Source organism: Dendrobates tinctorius, unplaced genomic scaffold (genome assembly GCF_039654945.1).
Source record: "Dendrobates tinctorius isolate UK_male_01 unplaced genomic scaffold, ASM3965494v1 ptg000254l, whole genome shotgun sequence".
Taxonomy (NCBI): Eukaryota; Metazoa; Chordata; class Amphibia; order Anura; family Dendrobatidae; genus Dendrobates; species Dendrobates tinctorius.
In genome coordinates, this window is record NW_027361921.1 from 4,571,227 (window position 1) to 4,593,362 (window position 22,136).

At 37.6% G+C, this 22,136-nt stretch overlaps 2 non-coding genes across 2 annotated transcripts; one reads left to right on the plus strand and one right to left on the minus strand.

Moving 5' to 3' along the window:
- Positions 1 to 4,232: 4,232 nt before the first annotated feature.
- On the plus strand, positions 4,233 to 4,314 carry TRNAS-GCU (transfer RNA serine (anticodon GCU)). Its single transcript has one exon. It is a non-coding gene; the product is annotated as a tRNA-Ser (tRNA).
- A 10,360-nt stretch (positions 4,315 to 14,674) lies between these two features.
- On the minus strand, positions 14,675 to 14,748 carry TRNAT-AGU (transfer RNA threonine (anticodon AGU)). The gene has a single exon. It is a non-coding gene; the product is annotated as a tRNA-Thr (tRNA).
- Between the last annotated feature and the right edge of the window lie 7,388 nt (positions 14,749 to 22,136).

The following is a 22,136-nucleotide window of genomic DNA, read 5'->3' on the forward strand; positions in this document are numbered from 1 at the left end:
TCATAATTGCACTATCAGTCGCAAGTGAAACACCTATTTTTAAGATAGGAAGCTTCTTTGTGAGGAGACGAAAACAAGGCACTGCTGAGATTCGAACTCAGGATCGCCTGTTTACTAGACAGGCGCTTTAACCAACTAAGCCACAGCACCAGAAGATGGCATGCATTTGAAATCCAAGGAAGATTGAAGCACCAATCGAACATTCAACTGGTTAGCGCAGCAAAACAATATTGAGCTTGAGTTCCATTCCACGTAGAGCAGAAACATGGAATAAGATTTCAATCTCAGTCATAACACTTAAGAAGCCAAGTAAATTTTGAAGAGCATTCATTTAAAAGACTGACAAATTTACAGAAGCTGTATCGAGGACAAAGGCTTTGAAGTTTTGCAATTGAATGAGCCATCTTTTAGCACAGCTGAAATTTGGGACTTGTTTTGCTTCCAAGTTATGACACAGAATAGACAGATTGAAGAAATGCCATGGCAAAACCAAAAGGAGGAAAAATTATGACTAATTGATATTAAAAACCTCAGCACTGGTTCATTTCTGATAGAGTTTTCCCCAAGCTAACTTCAAACAACAGGCACTGTAGTTGACGAGATAAGGCAACTCTGACAAAAGCCAACATACAATCTTCAGTGAAAAAACACTGGTAAAAACCCTCTCAACATCTTCCCACCTAAACGCACAGGCGCTATGTAGATGAGGTGGATGAGTGGTTAAGGCGATGGACTGCTAATCCATTGTGCTCAGCATGCATGGGTTCGAATCCCATCCTCGTTGGATTAATCTGCTTCTTCTTTCATGTTGAATGGTTTGGTTTTCATTTTTAACCCAAGTGGTGGACACTTCAAGCATGAAAGTTTACAATACTCCTGTGCTGCTATCAAACTTTGCAGAGTCAGATCTGTAAATCCACTGGTTTTAATTTGTAAAGCTTGATGCCATCCTATATTCTGTAAAGAAAATTATATCCTCTAATTCCTTTTAAAGTGTTTCAACAGCAGAGAATTTTTTTTCTCAATTGCACTATATTAGGGCTGTGGGAAATTAATATTTGATGACAAACAAGAGTAAAAGTCCTCTTTTTGGGGTAAAAACCCACAAAATGAGATGAAGAATAGAAAGCACTGCTGACATTCAAAATCAAGATTTTCCTTTTACTAAATAGGCTCTTTGACCAACTAAGCCAAAGGACAAACAGGTGCGAAACATTAAAAAGCCTGCTTAGAGAGTTAAACAGCCCTAAACTGAGATAAAGAAGGAAAAGGACTGCTGGCATTCAAATTCAAGATTTTCCATTTACTAAATAGGCTCTTTGACCAACTAAGACAAAGGACAAACAGGTGTGATACATTAGAAAGCCTGCTTAGAGAGTTAAACAGCCCTAAACTGAGATAAAGAAGGAAGAGGACTGCTGGCATTCAAATTCAAGATTTTCTGTTTACTAAACAGGCTCTTTGACCAACTAAGACAAAGGACAAACAGGTGTGATACATTAGAAAGCCTGCTTAGAGAGTTAAGAAGCCCCAAACTGACATAAAGAAAGAATAGCACTGCTGGCATTCAAATTCAAGATTTTCTGTTTACTAAACAGGTTCTTTGACCAACTAAGCCAAAGGACATAAAGGTGAGATACATTGAATAAACGGATTAGAGATGCATAGAAAGGAGGCATTTCAAAACAAAATCAACTGGTTTTACATTGTCATGCTTGAAGTCATCTTTCTTCCTTTATATCTCTTAGATAGAAGAGATTTTTAATCTCATAATTGCACGATCAGTCGCAAGTGAAACACCTATTTTTAAGATAGGAAGCTTCTTTGTGAGGAGATGAAAACAAGGCACTGCTGAGATTCGAACACAGGATCTCCTGTTTACTAGACAGGCGCTTTAACCAACTAAGCCACAGCACCAAAAGATGGCATGCATTTGAAATCCAAGGAAGATTGAAGCACCAATCGAACATTCAACTGGTTAGCGCAGCAAAACAATATTGAGCTTGAGTTCCATTCCACGTAGAGCAGAAACATGGAATAAGATTTCAATCTCAGTCATAACACTTAAGAAGCCAAGTAAATTTTGAAGAGGATTCATTTAAAAGGCTGACAAATTTACAGAAGCTGTATCGAGGACAAAGGCTTTGAAGTTTTGCAATTGAATGAGCCATTTTTTAGCACAGCTGAAATTTGGGACTTGTTTTGCTTCCAAGTTATGACACAGAATAGACAGATTGAAGAAATGCCATGGCAAAACCAAAAGGAGGAAAAATTATGACTAATTGATATTAAAAACCTCAGCACTGGTTCATTTCTGATAGAGTTTTCCCCAAGCTAACTTCAAACAACAGGCACTGTAGTTGACAAGATAAGGCACTGTAGTTGACGAGATAAGGCATCTCTGACAAAAGCCAACATACAATCTTCAGTGAAAAAACACTGACTGGTAAAAACCCTCTCAACATCTTCCCACCTAAACGCACAGGTGCTATGTAGACGAGGTGGCCGAGTGGTTAAGGCTATGGACAGCTAATCCATTGTGCTCTGCATGCATGGGTTCGAATACCATCCTCGTCGGATTAATCTGCTTCTTCTTTCATGTTGAATGGTTTGGTTTTCATTTTTAACCCAAGTGGTGGACACTTCAAGCATGAAAGTTTACAATACTCCTGTGCTGCTATCAAACTTTGCAGAGTCAGATCTGTAAATCCACTGGTTTTAATTTGTAAAGCTTGATGCCATCCTATATTCTGTAAAGAAAATTATATCCTCTAATTCCTTTTAAAGTGTTTCAACAGCAGAGAATTTTTTTTCTCAATTGCACTATATTAGGGCTGTGGGAAATTAATATTTGATGACAAACAAGAGTAAAAGTCCTCTTTTTGGGGTAAAAACCCACAAAATGAGATGAAGAATAGAAAGCACTGCTGACATTCAAAATCAAGATTTTCCTTTTACTAAATAGGCTCTTTGACCAACTAAGCCAAAGGACAAACAGGTGCGAAACATTAAAAAGCCTGCTTAGAGAGTTAAACAGCCCTAAACTGAGATAAAGAAGGAAAAGGACTGCTGGCATTCAAATTCAAGATTTTCCATTTACTAAATAGGCTCTTTGACCAACTAAGACAAAGGACAAACAGGTGTGATACATTAGAAAGCCTGCTTAGAGAGTTAAACAGCCCTAAACTGAGATAAAGAAGGAAGAGGACTGCTGGCATTCAAATTCAAGATTTTCTGTTTACTAAACAGGCTCTTTGACCAACTAAGACAAAGGACAAACAGGTGTGATACATTAGAAAGCCTGCATAGAGAGTTAAGAAGCCCCAAACTGACATAAAGAAAGAATAGCACTGCTGGCATTCAAATTCAAGATTTTCTGTTTACTAAACAGGCTCTTTGACCAACTAAGCCAAAGGACATAAAGGTGAGATACATTGGATAAACGGATTAGAGATGCATAGAAAGGAGGCATTTCAAAACTAAATCAACTTTCTTCCTTTATATCTCTTAGATAGAAGAGATTTTTAATCTCATAATTGCACTATCAGTCGCAAGTGAAACACCTATTTTTAAGATAGGAAGCTTCTTTGTGAGGAGACGAAAACAAGGCACTGCTGAGATTCGAACTCAGGATCGCCTGTTTACTAGACAGGCGCTTTAACCAACTAAGCCACAGCACCAGAAGATGGCATGCATTTGAAATCCAAGGAAGATTGAAGCACCAATCGAACATTCAACTGGTTAGCGCAGCAAAACAATATTGAGCTTGAGTTCCATTCCACGTAGAGCAGAAACATGGAATAAGATTTCAATCTCAGTCATAACACTTAAGAAGCCAAGTAAATTTTGAAGAGCATTCATTTAAAAGACTGACAAATTTACAGAAGCTGTATCGAGGACAAAGGCTTTGAAGTTTTGCAATTGAATGAGCCATCTTTTAGCACAGCTGAAATTTGGGACTTGTTTTGCTTCCAAGTTATGACACAGAATAGACAGATTGAAGAAATGCCATGGCAAAACCAAAAGGAGGAAAAATTATGACTAATTGATATTAAAAACCTCAGCACTGGTTCATTTCTGATAGAGTTTTCCCCAAGCTAACTTCAAACAACAGGCACTGTAGTTGACGAGATAAGGCAACTCTGACAAAAGCCAACATACAATCTTCAGTGAAAAAACACTGGTAAAAACCCTCTCAACATCTTCCCACCTAAACGCACAGGCGCTATGTAGATGAGGTGGCCGAGTGGTTAAGGCGATGGACTGCTAATCCATTGTGCTCAGCATGCATGGGTTCGAATCCCATCCTCGTCGGATTAATCTGCTTCTTCTTTCATGTTGAATGGTTTGGTTTTCATTTTTAACCCAAGTGGTGGACACTTCAAGCATGAAAGTTTACAATACTCCTGTGCTGCTATCAAACTTTGCAGAGTCAGATCTGTAAATCCACTGGTTTTAATTTGTAAAGCTTGATGCCATCCTATATTCTGTAAAGAAAATTATATCCTCTAATTCCTTTTAAAGTGTTTCAACAGCAGAGAATTTTTTTTCTCAATTGCACTATATTAGGGCTGTGGGAAATTAATATTTGATGACAAACAAGAGTAAAAGTCCTCTTTTTGGGGTAAAAACCCACAAAATGAGATGAAGAATAGAAAGCACTGCTGACATTCAAAATCAAGATTTTCCTTTTACTAAATAGGCTCTTTGACCAACTAAGCCAAAGGACAAACAGGTGCGAAACATTAAAAAGCCTGCTTAGAGAGTTAAACAGCCCTAAACTGAGATAAAGAAGGAAAAGGACTGCTGGCATTCAAATTCAAGATTTTCCATTTACTAAATAGGCTCTTTGACCAACTAAGACAAAGGACAAACAGGTGTGATACATTAGAAAGCCTGCTTAGAGAGTTAAACAGCCCTAAACTGAGATAAAGAAGGAAGAGGACTGCTGGCATTCAAATTCAAGATTTTCTGTTTACTAAACAGGCTCTTTGACCAACTAAGACAAAGGACAAACAGGTGTGATACATTAGAAAGCCTGCTTAGAGAGTTAAGAAGCCCCAAACTGACATAAAGAAAGAATAGCACTGCTGGCATTCAAATTCAAGATTTTCTGTTTACTAAACAGGTTCTTTGACCAACTAAGCCAAAGGACATAAAGGTGAGATACATTGAATAAACGGATTAGAGATGCATAGAAAGGAGGCATTTCAAAACAAAATCAACTGGTTTTACATTGTCATGCTTGAAGTCATCTTTCTTCCTTTATATCTCTTAGATAGAAGAGATTTTTAATCTAATAATTGCACTATCAGTCGCAAGTGAAACACCTATTTTTAAGATAGGAAGCTTCTTTGTGAGGAGATGAAAACAAGGCACTGCTTAGATTCAAACTCAGGATCTCCTGTTTACTAGACAGGCGCTTTAACAAACTAAGCCACAGCACCAGAAGATGGCATGCATTTGAAATCCAAGGAAGATTGAAGCACCAATCGAACATTCAACTGGTTAGCGCAGCAAAACAATATTGAGCTTGAGTTCCATTCCACGTAGAGCAGAAACATGGAATAAGATTTCAATCTCAGTCATAACACTTAAGAAGCCAAGTAAATTTTGAAGAGCATTCATTTAAAAGACTGACAAATTTACAGAAGCTGTATCGAGGACAAAGGCTTTGAAGTTTTGCAATTGAATGAGCCATCTTTTAGCACAGCTGAAATTTGGGACTTGTTTTGCTTCCAAGTTATGACACAGAATAGACAGATTGAAGAAATGCCATGGCAAAACCAAAATGAGGAAAAATTATGACTAATTGATATTAAAAACCTCAGCACTGGTTCATTTCTGATAGAGTTTTCCCCAAGCTAACTTCAAACAACAGGCACTGTAGTTGACGAGATAAGGCAACTCTGACAAAAGCCAACATATAATCTTCAGTGAAAAAACACTGACTGGTAAAAACCCTCTCAACATCTTCCCACCTAAACGCACGGGCGCTATGTAGACGAGGTGGCCGAGTGGTTAAGGGGATGGACTGCTAATCCATTGTGCTCTGCATGCATGGGTTCGAATCCCATCCTCGTCGGATTAATCTGCTTCTTCTTTCATTTTGAATGGTTTGGTTTTCATTTTTAACCCAAGCAGTGGAACCCTTCAAGCATGAAAGTTTACAATACTCCTGTGCTGCTATCAAACTTTGCAGAGTCAGACCTGTAAATCCACTGGTTTTAATTGGTAAAGCTTGATGCCATCCTATATTCTGTAAAGAAAATTATATCCTCTAATTCCTTTTAAAGTGTTTCAACAGCAGAGAATTTTTTTTCTCAATTGCACTATATTAGGGCTGTGGGAAATTAATATTTGATGACAAACAAGAGTAAAAGTCCTCTTTTTGGGGTAAAAACCCACAAAATGAGATGAAGAATAGAAAGCACTGCTGACATTCAAAATCAAGATTTTCCTTTTACTAAATAGGCTCTTTGACCAACTAAGCCAAAGGACAAACAGGTGCGAAACATTAAAAAGCCTGCTTAGAGAGTTAAACAGCCCTAAACTGAGATAAAGAAGGAAAAGGACTGCTGGCATTCAAATTCAAGATTTTCCATTTACTAAATAGGCTCTTTGACCAACTAAGACAAAGGACAAACAGGTGTGATACATTAGAAAGCCTGCTTAGAGAGTTAAACAGCCCTAAACTGAGATAAAGAAGGAAGAGGACTGCTGGCATTCAAATTCAAGATTTTCTGTTTACTAAACAGGCTCTTTGACCAACTCCTGTGCTGCTATCAAACTTTGCAGAGTCAGATCTGTAAAACCACTGGTTTTAATTTGTAAAGCTTGATGCCATCCTATATTCTGTAAAGAAAATTATATCCTCTAATTCCTTTTAAAGTGTTTCAACAGCAGAGAATTTTTTTTCTCAATTGCACTATATTAGGGCTGTGGGAAATTAATATTTGATGACAAACAAGAGTAAAAGTCCTCTTTTTGGGGTAAAAACCCACAAAATGAGATGAAGAATAGAAAGCACTGCTGACATTCAAAATCAAGATTTTCCTTTTACTAAATAGGCTCTTTGACCAACTAAGCCAAAGGACAAACAGGTGCGAAACATTAAAAAGCCTGCTTAGAGAGTTAAACAGCCCTAAACTGAGATAAAGAAGGAAAAGGACTGCTGGCATTCAAATTCAAGATTTTCCATTTACTAAATAGGCTCTTTGACCAACTAAGACAAAGGACAAACAGGTGTGATACATTAGAAAGCCTGCTTAGAGAGTTAAACAGCCCTAAACTGAGATAAAGAAGGAAGAGGACTGCTGGCATTCAAATTCAAGATTTTCTGTTTACTAAACAGGCTCTTTGACCAACTAAGACAAAGGACAAACAGGTGTGATACATTAGAAAGCCTGCATAGAGAGTTAAGAAGCCCCAAACTGACATAAAGAAAGAATAGCACTGCTGGCATTCAAATTCAAGATTTTCTGTTTACTAAACAGGCTCTTTGACCAACTAAGCCAAAGGACATAAAGGTGAGATACATTGGATAAACGGATTAGAGATGCATAGAAAGGAGGCATTTCAAAACTAAATCAACTTTCTTCCTTTATATCTCTTAGATAGAAGAGATTTTTAATCTCATAATTGCACTATCAGTCGCAAGTGAAACACCTATTTTTAAGATAGGAAGCTTCTTTGTGAGGAGACGAAAACAAGGCACTGCTGAGATTCGAACTCAGGATCGCCTGTTTACTAGACAGGCGCTTTAACCAACTAAGCCACAGCACCAGAAGATGGCATGCATTTGAAATCCAAGGAAGATTGAAGCACCAATCGAACATTCAACTGGTTAGCGCAGCAAAACAATATTGAGCTTGAGTTCCATTCCACGTAGAGCAGAAACATGGAATAAGATTTCAATCTCAGTCATAACACTTAAGAAGCCAAGTAAATTTTGAAGAGCATTCATTTAAAAGACTGACAAATTTACAGAAGCTGTATCGAGGACAAAGGCTTTGAAGTTTTGCAATTGAATGAGCCATCTTTTAGCACAGCTGAAATTTGGGACTTGTTTTGCTTCCAAGTTATGACACAGAATAGACAGATTGAAGAAATGCCATGGCAAAACCAAAAGGAGGAAAAATTATGACTAATTGATATTAAAAACCTCAGCACTGGTTCATTTCTGATAGAGTTTTCCCCAAGCTAACTTCAAACAACAGGCACTGTAGTTGACGAGATAAGGCAACTCTGACAAAAGCCAACATACAATCTTCAGTGAAAAAACACTGACTGGTAAAAACCCTCTCAACATCTTCCCACCTAAACGCATGGGCGCTATGTAGACGAGGTGGCCGAGTGGTTAAGGTGATGGACTGCTAATCCATTGTGCTCTGCATGCATGGGTCGTCGGATTAATCTGCTTCTTCTTTCATGTTGAATGGTTTGGTTTTCATTTTTAACCCAAGCAGTGGAACCCTTCAAGCATGAAAGTTTACAATACTCCTGTGCTGCTATCAAACTTTGCAGAGTCAGACCTGTAAATCCACTGGTTTTAATTGGTAAAGCTTGATGCCATCCTATATTCTGTAAAGAAAATTATATCCTCTAATTCCTTTTAAAGTGTTTCAACAGCAGAGAATTTTTTTTCTCAAATGCACTATATTAGGGCTGTGGGAAATTAATATTTGATGACAAACAAGAGTAAAAGTCCTCTTTTTGGGGTAAAAACCCACAAAATGAGATGAAGAATAGAAAGCACTGCTGACATTCAAAATCAAGATTTTCCTTTTACTAAATAGGCTCTTTGACCAACTAAGCCAAAGGACAAACAGGTGCGAAACATTAAAAAGCCTGCTTAGAGAGTTAAACAGCCCTAAACTGAGATAAAGAAGGAAAAGGACTGCTGGCATTCAAATTCAAGATTTTCCATTTACTAAATAGGCTCTTTGACCAACTAAGACAAAGGACAAACAGGTGTGATACATTAGAAAGCCTGCTTAGAGAGTTAAACAGCCCTAAACTGAGATAAAGAAGGAAGAGGACTGCTGGCATTCAAATTCAAGATTTTCTGTTTACTAAACAGGCTCTTTGACCAACTAAGACAAAGGACAAACAGGTGTGATACATTAGAAAGCCTGCTTAGAGAGTTAAGAAGCCCCAAACTGACATAAAGAAAGAATAGCACTGCTGGCATTCAAATTCAAGATTTTCTGTTTACTAAACAGGCTCTTTGACCAACTAAGCCAAAGGACATAAAGGTGAGATACATTGAATAAACGGATTAGAGATGCATAGAAAGGAGGCATTTCAAAACTAAATCAACTGGTTTTACATTGTCATGCTTGAAGCCATCTTTCTTCCTTTATATCTCTTAGATAGAAGAGATTTTTAATCTCATAATTCCACTATCAGTCGCAAGTGAAACACCTATTTTTAAGATAGGAAGCTTCTTTGTGAGGAGACGAAAACAAGGCACTGCTGAGATTCGAACTCAGGATCTCCTGTTTACTAGACAGGCGCTTTAACAAACTAAGCCACAGCACCAGAAGATGGCATGCATTTGAAATCCAAGGAAGATTGAAGCACCAATCGAACATTCAACTGGTTAGCGCAGCAAAACAATATTGAGCTTGAGTTCCATTCCACGTAGAGCAGAAACATGGAATAAGATTTCAATCTCAGTCATAACACTTAAGAAGCCAAGTAAATTTTGAAGAGCATTCATTTAAAAGACTGACAAATTTACAGAAGCTGTATCGAGGACAAAGGCTTTGAAGTTTTGCAATTGAATGAGCCATCTTTTAGCACAGCTGAAATTTGGGACTTGTTTTGCTTCCAAGTTATGACACAGAATAGACAGATTGAAGAAATGCCATGGCAAAACCAAAAGGAGGAAAAATTATGACTAATTGATATTAAAAACCTCAGCACTGGTTCATTTCTGATAGAGTTTTCCCCAAGCTAACTTCAAACAACAGGCACTGTAGTTGACGAGATAAGGCAACTCTGACAAAAGCCAACATACAATCTTCAGTGAAAAAACACTGACTGGTAAAAACCCTCTCAACATCTTCCCACCTAAACGAACGGGCGCTATGTAGAGGAGGTGGCCGAGTGGTTAAGGCGATGGACTGCTAATCCATTGTGCTCTGCATGCATGGGTTCAAATCCCATCCTCGTCGGATTAATCTGCTTCTTCTTTCATGTTGAATGGTTTGGTTTTCATTTTTAATCCAAGCAGTGGAACCCTTCAAGCATGAAAGTTTACAATACTCCTGTGCTGCTATCAAACTTTGCAGAGTCAGACCTGTAAATCCACTCGTTTTAATTGGTAAAGCTTGATGCCATCCTATATTCTGTAAAGAAAATTATATCCTCTAATTCCTTTTAAAGTGTTTCAACAGCAGAGAATTTTTTTTCTCAATTGCACTATATTAGGGCTGTGGGAAATTAATATTTGATGACAAACAAGAGTAAAAGTCCTCTTTTTGGGGTAAAAACCCACAAAATGAGATGAAGAATAGAAAGCACTGCTGACATTCAAAATCAAGATTTTCCTTTTACTAAATAGGCTCTTTGACCAACTAAGCCAAAGGACAAACAGGTGCGAAACATTAAAAAGCCTGCTTAGAGAGTTAAACAGCCCTAAACTGAGATAAAGAAGGAAAAGGACTGCTGGCATTCAAATTCAAGATTTTCCATTTACTAAATAGGCTCTTTGACCAACTAAGACAAAGGACAAACAGGTGTGATACATTAGAAAGCCTGCTTAGAGAGTTAAACAGCCCTAAACTGAGATAAAGAAGGAAGAGGACTGCTGGCATTCAAATTCAAGATTTTCTGTTTACTAAACAGGCTCTTTGACCAACTAAGACAAAGGACAAACAGGTGTGATACATTAGAAAGCCTGCTTAGAGAGTTAAGAAGCCCCAAACTGACATAAAGAAAGAATAGCACTGCTGGCATTCAAATTCAAGATTTTCTGTTTACTAAACAGGCTCTTTGACCAACTAAGCCAAAGGACATAAAGGTGAGATACATTGAATAAACGGATTAGAGATGCATAGAAAGGAGGCATTTCAAAACTAACTCAACTGGTTTTACATTGTCATGCTTGAAGCCATCTTTCTTCCTTTATATCTCTTAGATAGAAGAGATTTTTAATCTCATAATTCCACTATCAGTCGCAAGTGAAACACCTATTTTTAAGATAGGAAGCTTCTTTGTGAGGAGACGAAAACAAGGCACTGCTGAGATTCGAACTCAGGATCTCCTGTTTACTAGACAGGCGCTTTAACAAACTAAGCCACAGCACCAGAAGATGGCATGCATTTGAAATCCAAGGAAGATTGAAGCACCAATCGAACATTCAACTGGTTAGCGCAGCAAAACAATATTGAGCTTGAGTTCCATTCCACGTAGAGCAGAAACATGGAATAAGATTTCAATCTCAGTCATAACACTTAAGAAGCCAAGTAAATTTTGAAGAGCATTCATTTAAAAGACTGACAAATTGACAGAATCTGTATCGAGGACAAAGGCTTTGAAGTTTTGCAATTGAATGAGCCATCTTTTAGCACAGCTGAAATTTGGGACTTGTTTTGCTTCCAAGTTATGACACAGAATAGACAGATTGAAGAAATGCCATGGCAAAACCAAAAGGAGGAAAAATTATGACTAATTGATATTAAAAACCTCAGCACTGGTTCATTTCTGATAGAGTTTTCCCCAAGCTAACTTCAAACAACAGGCACTGTAGTTGACGAGATAAGGCAACTCTGACAAAAGCCAACATACAATCTTCAGTGAAAAAACACTGACTGGTAAAAACCCTCTCAACATCTTCCCACCTAAACGCACGGGCGCTTTGTAGACGAGGTGGCCGAGGGGTTAAGGTGATGGACTGCTAATCCATTGTGCTCTGCATGCATGGGTTCGAATCCCATCCTCGTCGGATTAATCTGCTTCTTCTTTCATGTTGAATGGTTTGGTTTTCATTTTTAACCCAAGCAGTGGAACCCTTCAAGCATGAAAGTTTACAATACTCCTGTGCTGCTATCAAACTTTGCAGAGTCAGACCTGTAAATCCACTGGTTTTAATTGGTAAAGCTTGATGCCATCCTATATTCTGTAAAGAAAATTATATCCTCTAATTCCTTTTAAAGTGTTTCAACAGCAGAGAATTTTTTTTCTCAATTGCACTATATTAGGGCTGTGTGAAATTAATATTTGATGACAAACAAGAGTAAAAGTCCTCTTTTTGGGGTAAAAACCCACAAAATGAGATGAAGAATAGAAAGCACTGCTGACATTCAAAATCAAGATTTTCCTTTTACTAAATAGGCTCTTTGACCAACTAAGCCAAAGGACAAACAGGTGCGAAACATTAAAAAGCCTGCTTAGAGAGTTAAACAGCCCTAAACTGAGATAAAGAAGGAAAAGGACTGCTGGCATTCAAATTCAAGATTTTCCATTTACTAAATAGGCTCTTTGACCAACTAAGACAAAGGACAAACAGGTGTGATACATTAGAAAGCCTGCTTAGAGAGTTAAACAGCCCTAAACTGAGATAAAGAAGGAAGAGGACTGCTGGCATTCAAATTCAAGATTTTCTGTTTACTAAACAGGCTCTTTGACCAACTAAGACAAAGGACAAACAGGTGTGATACATTAGAAAGCCTGCTTAGAGAGTTAAGAAGCCCCAAACTGACATAAAGTAAGAATAGCACTGCTGGCATTCAAATTCAAGATTTTCTGTTTACTAAACAGGCTCTTTGACCAACTAAGCCAAAGGACATAAAGGTGAGATACATTGAATAAACGGATTAGAGATGCATAGAAAGGAGGCATTTCAAAACTAAATCAACTGGTTTTACATTGTCATGCTTGAAGCCATCTTTCTTCCTTTATATCTCTTAGATAGAAGAGATTTTTAATCTCATAATTCCACTAGCTTTAACCAACTAAGCCACAGCACCAGAAGATGGCATGCATTTGAAATCCAAGGAAGATTGAAGCACCAATCGAACATTCAACTGGTTAGCGCAGCAAAACAATATTGAGCTTGAGTTCCATTCCACGTAGAGCAGAAACATGGAATAAGATTTCAATCTCAGTCATAACACTTAAGAAGCCAAGTAAATTTTGAAGAGCATTCATTTAAAAGACTGACAAATTTACAGAAGCTGTATCGAGGACAAAGGCTTTGAAGTTTTGCAATTGAATGAGCCATCTTTTAGCACAGCTGAAATTTGGGACTTGTTTTGCTTCCAAATTATGACACAGAATAGACAGATTGAAGAAATGCCATGGCAAAACCAAAAGGAGGAAAAATTATGACTAATTGATATTAAAAACCTCAGCACTGGTTCATTTCTGATAGAGTTTTCCCCAAGCTAACTTCAAACAACAGGCACTGTAGTTGACGAGATAAGGCAACTCTGACAAAAGCCAACATACAATCTTCAGTGAAAAAACACTGACTGGTAAAAACCCTCTCAACATCTTCCCACCTAAACGCACGGGCGCTTTGTAGACGAGGTGGCCGAGTGGTTAAGTTGATGGACTGCTAATCCATTGTGCTCTGCATGCATGGGTTCGAATCCCATCCTCGTCGGATTAATCTGCTTCTTCTTTCATGTTGAATTGTTTGGTTTTCATTTTTAACCCAAGCGGTGGACACTTCATGCATGAAAGTTTACAATACTCCTGTGCTGCTATCAAACTTTGCAGAGTCAGATCTGTAAATCCACTGGTTTTAATTAGTAAAGCTTGATGCCATCCTATATTCTGTAAAGAAAATTATATCCTCTAATTCCTTTTAAAGTGTTTCAACAGCAGAGAATTTTTTTTCTCAATTGCACTATATTAGGGCTGTGGGAAATTAATATTTGATGACAAACAAGAGTAAAAGTCCTCTTTTTGGGGTAAAAACCCACAAAATGAGATGAAGAATAGAAAGCACTGCTGACATTCAAAATCAAGATTTTCCTTTTACTAAATAGGCTCTTTGACCAACTAAGCCAAAGGACAAACAGGTGCGAAACATTAAAAAGCCTGCTTAGAGAGTTAAACAGCCCTAAACTGAGATAAAGAAGGAAAAGGACTGCTGGCATTCAAATTCAAGATTTTCCATTTACTAAATAGGCTCTTTGACCAACTAAGACAAAGGACAAACAGGTGTGATACATTAGAAAGCCTGCTTAGAGAGTTAAACAGCCCTAAACTGAGATAAAGGAGGAAGAGGACTGCTGGCATTCAAATTCAAGATTTTCTGTTTACTAAACAGGCTCTTTGACCAACTAAGACAAAGGACAAACAGGTGTGATACATTAGAAAGCCTGCATAGAGAGTTAAGAAGCCCCAAACTGACATAAAGAAAGAATAGCACTGCTGGCATTCAAATTCAAGATTTTCTGTTTACTAAACAGGCTCTTTCACCAACTAAGCCAAAGGACATAAAGGTGAGATACATTGGATAAACGGATTAGAGATGCATAGAAAGGAGGCATTTCAAAACTAAATCAACTGGTTTTACATTGTCATGCTTGAAGCCATGTTTCTTCATTTATATCTCGTAGATAGAAGAGATTTTTAATCTCATAATTCCACTATCAGTCGCAAGTGAAACACCTATTTTTAAGATAGGAAGCTTCTTTGTGAGGAGACGAAAACAAGGCACTGCTGAGATTCGAACTCAGGATCTCCTGTTTACTAGACAGGCGCTTTAACCAACTAAGCCACAGCACCAGAAGATGGCATGCATTTGAAATCCAAGGAAGATTGAAGCACCAATCGAACATTCAACTGGTTAGCGCAGCAAAACAATATTGAGCTTGAGTTCCATTCCACGTAGAGCAGAAACATGGAATAAGATTTCAATCTCAGTCATAACACTTAAGAAGCCAAGTAAATTTTGAAGAGCATTCATTTAAAAGACTGACAAATTTACAGAAGCTGTATCGAGGACAAAGGCTTTGAAGTTTTGCAATTGAATGAGCCATCTTTTAGCACAGCTGAAATTTGGGACTTGTTTTGCTTCCAAGTTATGACACAGAATAGACAGATTGAAGAAATGCCATGGCAAAACCAAAAGGAGGAAAAATTATGACTAATTGATATTAAAAACCTCAGCACTGGTTCATTTCTGATAGAGTTTTCCCCAAGCTAACTTCAAACAACAGGCACTGTAGTTGACAAGATAAGGCAACTCTGACAAAAGCCAACATACAATCTTCAGTGAAAAAACACTGACTGGTAAAAACCCTCTCAACATCTTCCCACCTAAACGCACGGGCGCTTTGTAGACGAGGTGGCTGAGTAGTTAAGGCGATGGACTGCTAATCCATTGTGCTCTGCATGCATGGGTTCGAATCCCATCCTCGTCAGATTAATCTGCTTCTTCTTTCATGTTGAATTGTTTGGTTTTCATTTTTAACCCAAGCGGTGGAAACTTCATGCATGAAATTTTACAATACTCTTGTGCTGCTATCAAACTTTGCAGAGTCAGATCTGTAAATCCACTGGTTTTAATTTGTAAAGCTTGATGCCATCCTATATTCTGTAAAGAAAATTATATCCTCTAATTCCTTTTAAAGTGTTTCAACAGCAGAGAATTTTTTTCTCAATTGCACTATATTAGGGCTGTGGGAAATTAATATTTGATGACAAACAAGAGTAAAAGTCCTCTTTTTGGGGTAAAAACCCACAAAATGAGATGAAGAATAGAAAGCACTGCTGACATTCAAAATCAAGATTTTCCTTTTACTAAATAGGCTCTTTGACCAACTAAGCCAAAGGACAAACAGGTGCGAAACATTAAAAAGCCTGCTTAGAGAGTTAAACAGCCCTAAACTGAGATAAAGAAGGAAAAGGACTGCTGGCATTCAAATTCAAGATTTTCCATTTACTAAATAGGCTCTTTGACCAACTAAGACAAAGGACAAACAGGTGTGATACATTAGAAAGCCTGCTTAGAGAGTTAAACAGCCCTAAACTGAGATAAAGAAGGAAGAGGACTGCTGGCATTCAAATTCAAGATTTTCTGTTTACTAAACAGGCTCTTTGACCAACTAAGACAAAGGACAAACAGGTGTGATACATTAGAAAGCCTGCTTAGAGAGTTAAGAAGCCCCAAACTGACATAAAGAAAGAATAGCACTGCTGGCATTCAAATTCAAGATTTTCTGTTTACTAAACAGGCTCTTTGACCAACTAAGCCAAAGGACATAAAGGTGAGATACATTGGATAAACGGATTAGAGATGCATAGAAAGGAGGCATTTCAAAACTAAATCAACTGGTTTAGTTTTAAGCCATCTTTCTTCCTTTATATCTCTTAGATAGAAGAGAATTTAAATCTCATAATTCCACTATCAGTCGCAAGTGAAACAGCTATTTTTAAGATAAGAAGCTTCTTTGTGAGGAGACGAAAACAAGGCACTGCTGAGATTCGAACTCAGGATCTCCTGTTTACTAAACAGGCGCTTTAACCAACTAAGCCACAGCACCAGAAGATGGCATGCATTTGAAATCCCAGGAAGATTGAAGCACCAATCGAACATTCAACTGGTTAGCGCAGCAAAACAATATTGAGCTTGAGTTCCATTCCACGTAGAGCAGAAACATGGAAAAAGATTTCAATCTCAGTCATAACACTTAAGAAGCCAAGTCAATTTTGAAGAGCATTCATTTAAAAGACTGAAAAATTTACAGAAGCTGTATCGAGGACAAAGGCTTTGAAGTTTTGCAATTGAATGAGCCATCTTTTAGCACAGCTGAAATTTGGGACTTGTTTTGCTTCCAAGTTATGACACAGAATAGACAGATTGAAGAAATGCCATGGCAAAACCAAAATGAGGAAAAATTAAGACTAATTGATATTAAAAACCTCAGCACTGGTTCATTTCTGATAGAGTTTTCCCCAAGCTAACTTCAAACAACAGGCACTGTAGTTGACGAGATAAGGCAACTCTGACCAAAGCCAACATACAATCTTCAGTGAAAAAACACTGACTGGTAAAAACCCTCTCAACATCTTCCCACCTAAACGCACGGGCGCTATGTAGATGAGGTGGCCGAGTGGTTAATGGGATGGACTGCTAATCCATTGTGCTTTGCATGCATGGGTTCGAATCCCATTCTCGTAGGATTAATCTGCTTCTTCTTTCGTGTTGAATGGTTTGGTTTTCATTTTTAACCCAAGCGGTTGACACTTCAAGCATGAAAATTTACTATACTCCTGTGCTGCTATCTAACTTTGCAGAGTCAGATCTATAAATCCACTGGTTTTAATTTGTAAAGCTTGTTGCCATCCTATATTCTGTAAAGAAAATTATATCCTCTAATTCCTTTTAAAGTGTTTCAACAGCAGAGAATTTTTTTTCTCAATTGCACTATATTAGGGCTGTGGGAAATTAATATTTGATGACAAACAAGAGTAAAATTCCTCTTTTTGTGGTAAAAACCCACAAAATGAGATGAAGAATAGAAAGCACTGCTGACATTCAAAATCAAGATTTTCCTTTTACTAAATAGGCTCTTTGACCAACTAAGCCAAAGGACAAACAGGTGCGAAACATTAAAAAGCCTGCTTAGAGAGTTAAACAGCCCTAAACTGAGATAAAGAAGGAAAAGGACTGCTGGCATTCAAATTCAAGATTTTCCATTTACTAAATAGGCTCTTTGACAAACTAAGACAAAGGACAAACAGGTGTGATACATTAGAAAGCCTGCTTAGAGAGTTAAACAGCCCTAAACTGAGATAAAGAAGGAAGAGGACTGCTAGCATTCAAATTCAAGATTTTATGTTTACTAAACAGGCTCTTTGACCAACTAAGACAAAGGACAAACAGGTGTGATACATTAGAAAGCATGCTTAGAGAGTTAAGAAGCCCCAAACTGACATAAAGAAAGAATAGCACTGCTGGCAATCAAATTCAAGATTTTCTGTTTACTAAACAGGCTCTTTGACCAACTAAGCCAAAGGACATAAAGGTGAGATACATTGGATAAACGGATTAGAGATGCATAGAAAGGAGGCATTTCAAAACTAAATCAACTGGTTTTACATTGTCATGCTTGAAGCCATCTTTCTTCCTTTATATCTCTTAGATAGAAGAGATTTTTAATCTAACAATTGCACTATCAGTCGCAAGTGAAACACCTATTTTTAAGATAGGAAGCTTCTTTGTGAGGAGATGAAAAGAAGGCACTGCTGAGATTCGAACTCAGGATCTCCTGTTTACTAGACAGGCACTTTAACCAACTAAGCCACAGCACCAGAAGATGGCATGCATTTGAAATCCAAGGAAGATTGAAGCACCAATCGAACATTCAACTGATTAGTGCAGCAAAACAATATTGAGCTTGAGTTCCATTCCACGTAGAGCAGAAACATGGAATAAGATTTCAATCTCAGTCATAACACTTAAGAAGCCAAGTAAATTTTGAAGAGCATTCATTTAAAAGACTGACAAATTTACAGAAGCTGTATCGAGGACAAAGGCTTTGAAGTTTTTCAATTGAATGACCCATCTTTTAGCACAGCTGAAATTTGGGACTTGTTTTGCTTCCAAGTTATGACACAGAATAGACAGATTGAAGAAATGCCATGGCAAAACCAAAAGGAGGAAAAATTATGACTAATTGATATTAAAAACCTCAGCACTGGTTCATTTCTGATAGAGTTTACCCCAAGCTAACTTCAAACAACAGGCACTGTAGTTGACGAGATAAGGCAACTCTGACAAAAGCCAACATACAATCTTCAGTGAAAAAACACTGACTGGTAAAAACCCTCTCAACATCTTCCCACCTAAACGCACGGGCGCTATGTAGATGAGGTGGCCGAGTGGTTAATGCGTTGGACTGCTAATCCATTGTGCTCTGCATGCATTAATCCATTCTCGTCGGATTAATCTGCTTCTTCTTTCGTGTTGAATGGTTTGGTTTTCATTTTTAACCCAAGCGGTTGACACTTCAAGCATGAAAGTTTACAATACTCCTGTGCTGCTATCAAACTTTGCAGAGTCAGATCTGTAAATCAACTGGTTTTAATTTGTAAAGCTTGTTGCCATCCTATATTCTGTAAAGAAAATTATATCCTCTAATTCCTTTTAAAGTGTTTCAACAGCAGAGAATTTTTTTTCTCAATTGCACTATATTAGGGCTGTGGGAAATTAATATTTGATGACAAACAAGAGTAAAAGTCCTCTTTTTGGGGTAAAAACCCACAAAATGAGATGAAGAATAGAAAGCACTGCTGACATTCAAAATCAAGATTTTCCTTTTACTAAATAGGCTCTTTGACCAACTAAGCCAAAGGACAAACAGGTGCGAAACATTAAAAAGCCTGCTTAGAGAGTTAAACAGCCCTAAACTGAGATAAAGAAGGAAAAGGACTGCTGGCATTCAAATTCAAGATTTTGCATTTACTAAATAGGCTCTTTGACCAACTAAGACAAAGGACAAACAGGTGTGATACATTAGAAAGCCTGCTTAGAGAGTTAAACAGCCCTAAACTGAGATAAAGAAGGAAGAGGACTGCTGGCATTCAAATTCAAGATTTTCTGTTTACTAAACAGGCTCTTTGACCAACTAAGACAAAGGACAAACAGGTGTGATACATTAGAAAGCCTGCTTAGAGAGTTAAGAAGCCCCAAACTGACATAAAGAAAGAATAGCACTGCTGGCATTCAAATTCAAGATTTTCTGTTTACTAAACAGGCTCTTTGACCAACTAAGCCAAAGGACATAAAGGTGAGATACATTGGATAAACGGATTAGAGATGCATAGAAAGGAGGCATTTCAAAACTAAATCAACTGGTTTTACATTGTCATGCTTGAAGCCATCTTTCTTCCTTTATATCTCTTAGATAGAATAGATTTTTAATCTCACAATTGCACTATCAGTCGCAAGTGAAACACCTATTTTTAAGATAGGAAGCTTCTTTGTGAGGAGATGAAAACAAGGCACTGCTGAGATTCGAACTCAGGATGTCATGTTTACTAGACAGGTGCTTTAACCAACTAAGCCACAGCACCAGAAGATGGCATGCATTTGAAATCCAAGGAAGATTGAAGCACCAATCGAACATTCAACTGATTAGTGCAGCAAAACAATATTGAGCTTGAGTTCCATTCCACGTAGAGCAGAAACATGGAATAAGATTTCAATCTCAGTCATAACACTTAAGAAGCCAAGTAAATTTTGAAGAGCATTCATTTAAAAAAATGACAAATTTACAGAAGCTGTATCGAGGACAAAGGCTTTGAAGTTTTTCAATTGAATGAGCCATCTTTTAGCACAGCTTGAATTTGGGACTTGTTTTGCTTCCAAGTTATGACACAGAATAGACAGATTGAAGAAATGCCATGGCAAAACCAAAAGGAGGAAAAATTATGACTAATTGATATTAAAAACCTCAGCACTGGTTCATTTCTGATAGAGTTTACCCCAAGCTAACTTCAAACAACAGGCACTGTAGTTGACGAGATAAGGCAACTCTGACAAAAGCCAACATACAATCTTCAGTGAAAAAACACTGACTGGTAAAAACCCTCTCAACATCTTCCCACCTAAACGCACGGGCGCTATGTAGATGAGGTGGCCGAGTGGTTAATGGGATGGACTGCTAATCCATTGTGCTTTGCATGCATGGGTTCGAATCCCATTCTCGTCGGATTAATCTGCTTCTTCTTTCGTGTTGAATGGTTTGGTTTTCATTTTTAACTCAAGCGGTTGACACTTCAAGCATGAAAGTTTACAATACTCCTGTGCTGCTATCAAACTTTGCAGAGTCAGATCTGTAAATCCACTGGTTTTAATTTGTAAAGCTTGTTGCCATCCTATATTCTGTAAAGAAAATTATATCCTCTAATTCCTTTTAAAGTGTTTCAACAGCAGAGAATTTTTTTTCTCAATTGCACTATATTAGGGCTGTGGGAAATTAATATTTGATGACAAACAAGAGTAAAAGTCCTCTTTTTGGGGTAAAAACCCACAAAATGAGATGAAGAATAGAAAGCACTGCTGACATTCAAAATCAAGATTTTCCTTTTACTAAATAGGCTCTTTGACCAACTAAGCCAAAGGACAAACAGGTGTGAAACATTAAAAAGCCTGCTTAGAGAGTTAAACAGCCCTAAACTGAGATAAAGAAGGAAAAGGACTGCTGGCATTCAAATTCAAGATTTTCCATTTACTAAATAGGCTCTTTGACCAACTAAGACAAAGGACAAACAGGTGTGATACATTAGAAAGCCTGCTTAGAGAGTTAAACAGCCCTAAACTGAGATAAAGAAGGAAGAGGACTGCTGGCATTCAAATTCAAGATTTTCTGTTTACTAAACAGGCTCTTTGACCAACTAAGACAAAGGACAAACAGGTGTGATACATTAGAAAGCCTGCTTAGAGAGTTAAGAAGCCCCAAACTGACATAAAGAAAGAATAGCACTGCTGGCATTCAAATTCAAGATTTTCTGTTTACTAAACAGGCTCTTTGACCAACTAAGCCAAAGGACATAAAGGTGAGATACATTGTATAAACGGATTAGAGATGCATAGAAAGGAGGAATTTCAAAACTAAATCAACTGGTTTTACATTGTCATGCTTGAAGCCATCTTTCTTCCTTTATATCTCTTAGATAGAAGAGATTTTTAATCTAACAATTGCACTATCAGTCGCAAGTGAAACACCTATTTTTAAGATAGGAAGCTTCTTTGTGAGGAGATGAAAAGAAGGCACTGCTGAGATTTGAACTCAGGATCTCCTGTTTACTAGACAGGCGCTTTAACAAACTAAGCCACAGCACCAGAAGATTGCATGCATTTGAAATCCAAGGAAGATTGAAGCACCAATCGAACATTCAACTGATTAGTGCAGCAAAACAATATTGAGCTTGAGTTCCATTCCACGTAGAGCAGAAACATGGAATAAGATTTCAATCTCAGTCATAACACTTAAGAAGCCAAGTAAATTTTGAAGAGCATTCATTTAAAAGACTGACAAATTTACAGAAGCTGTATCGAGGACAAAGGCTTTGAAGTTTTTCAATTGAATGACCCATCTTTTAGCACAGCTGAAATTTGGGACTTGTTTTGCTTCCAAGTTATGACACAGAATAGACAGATTGAA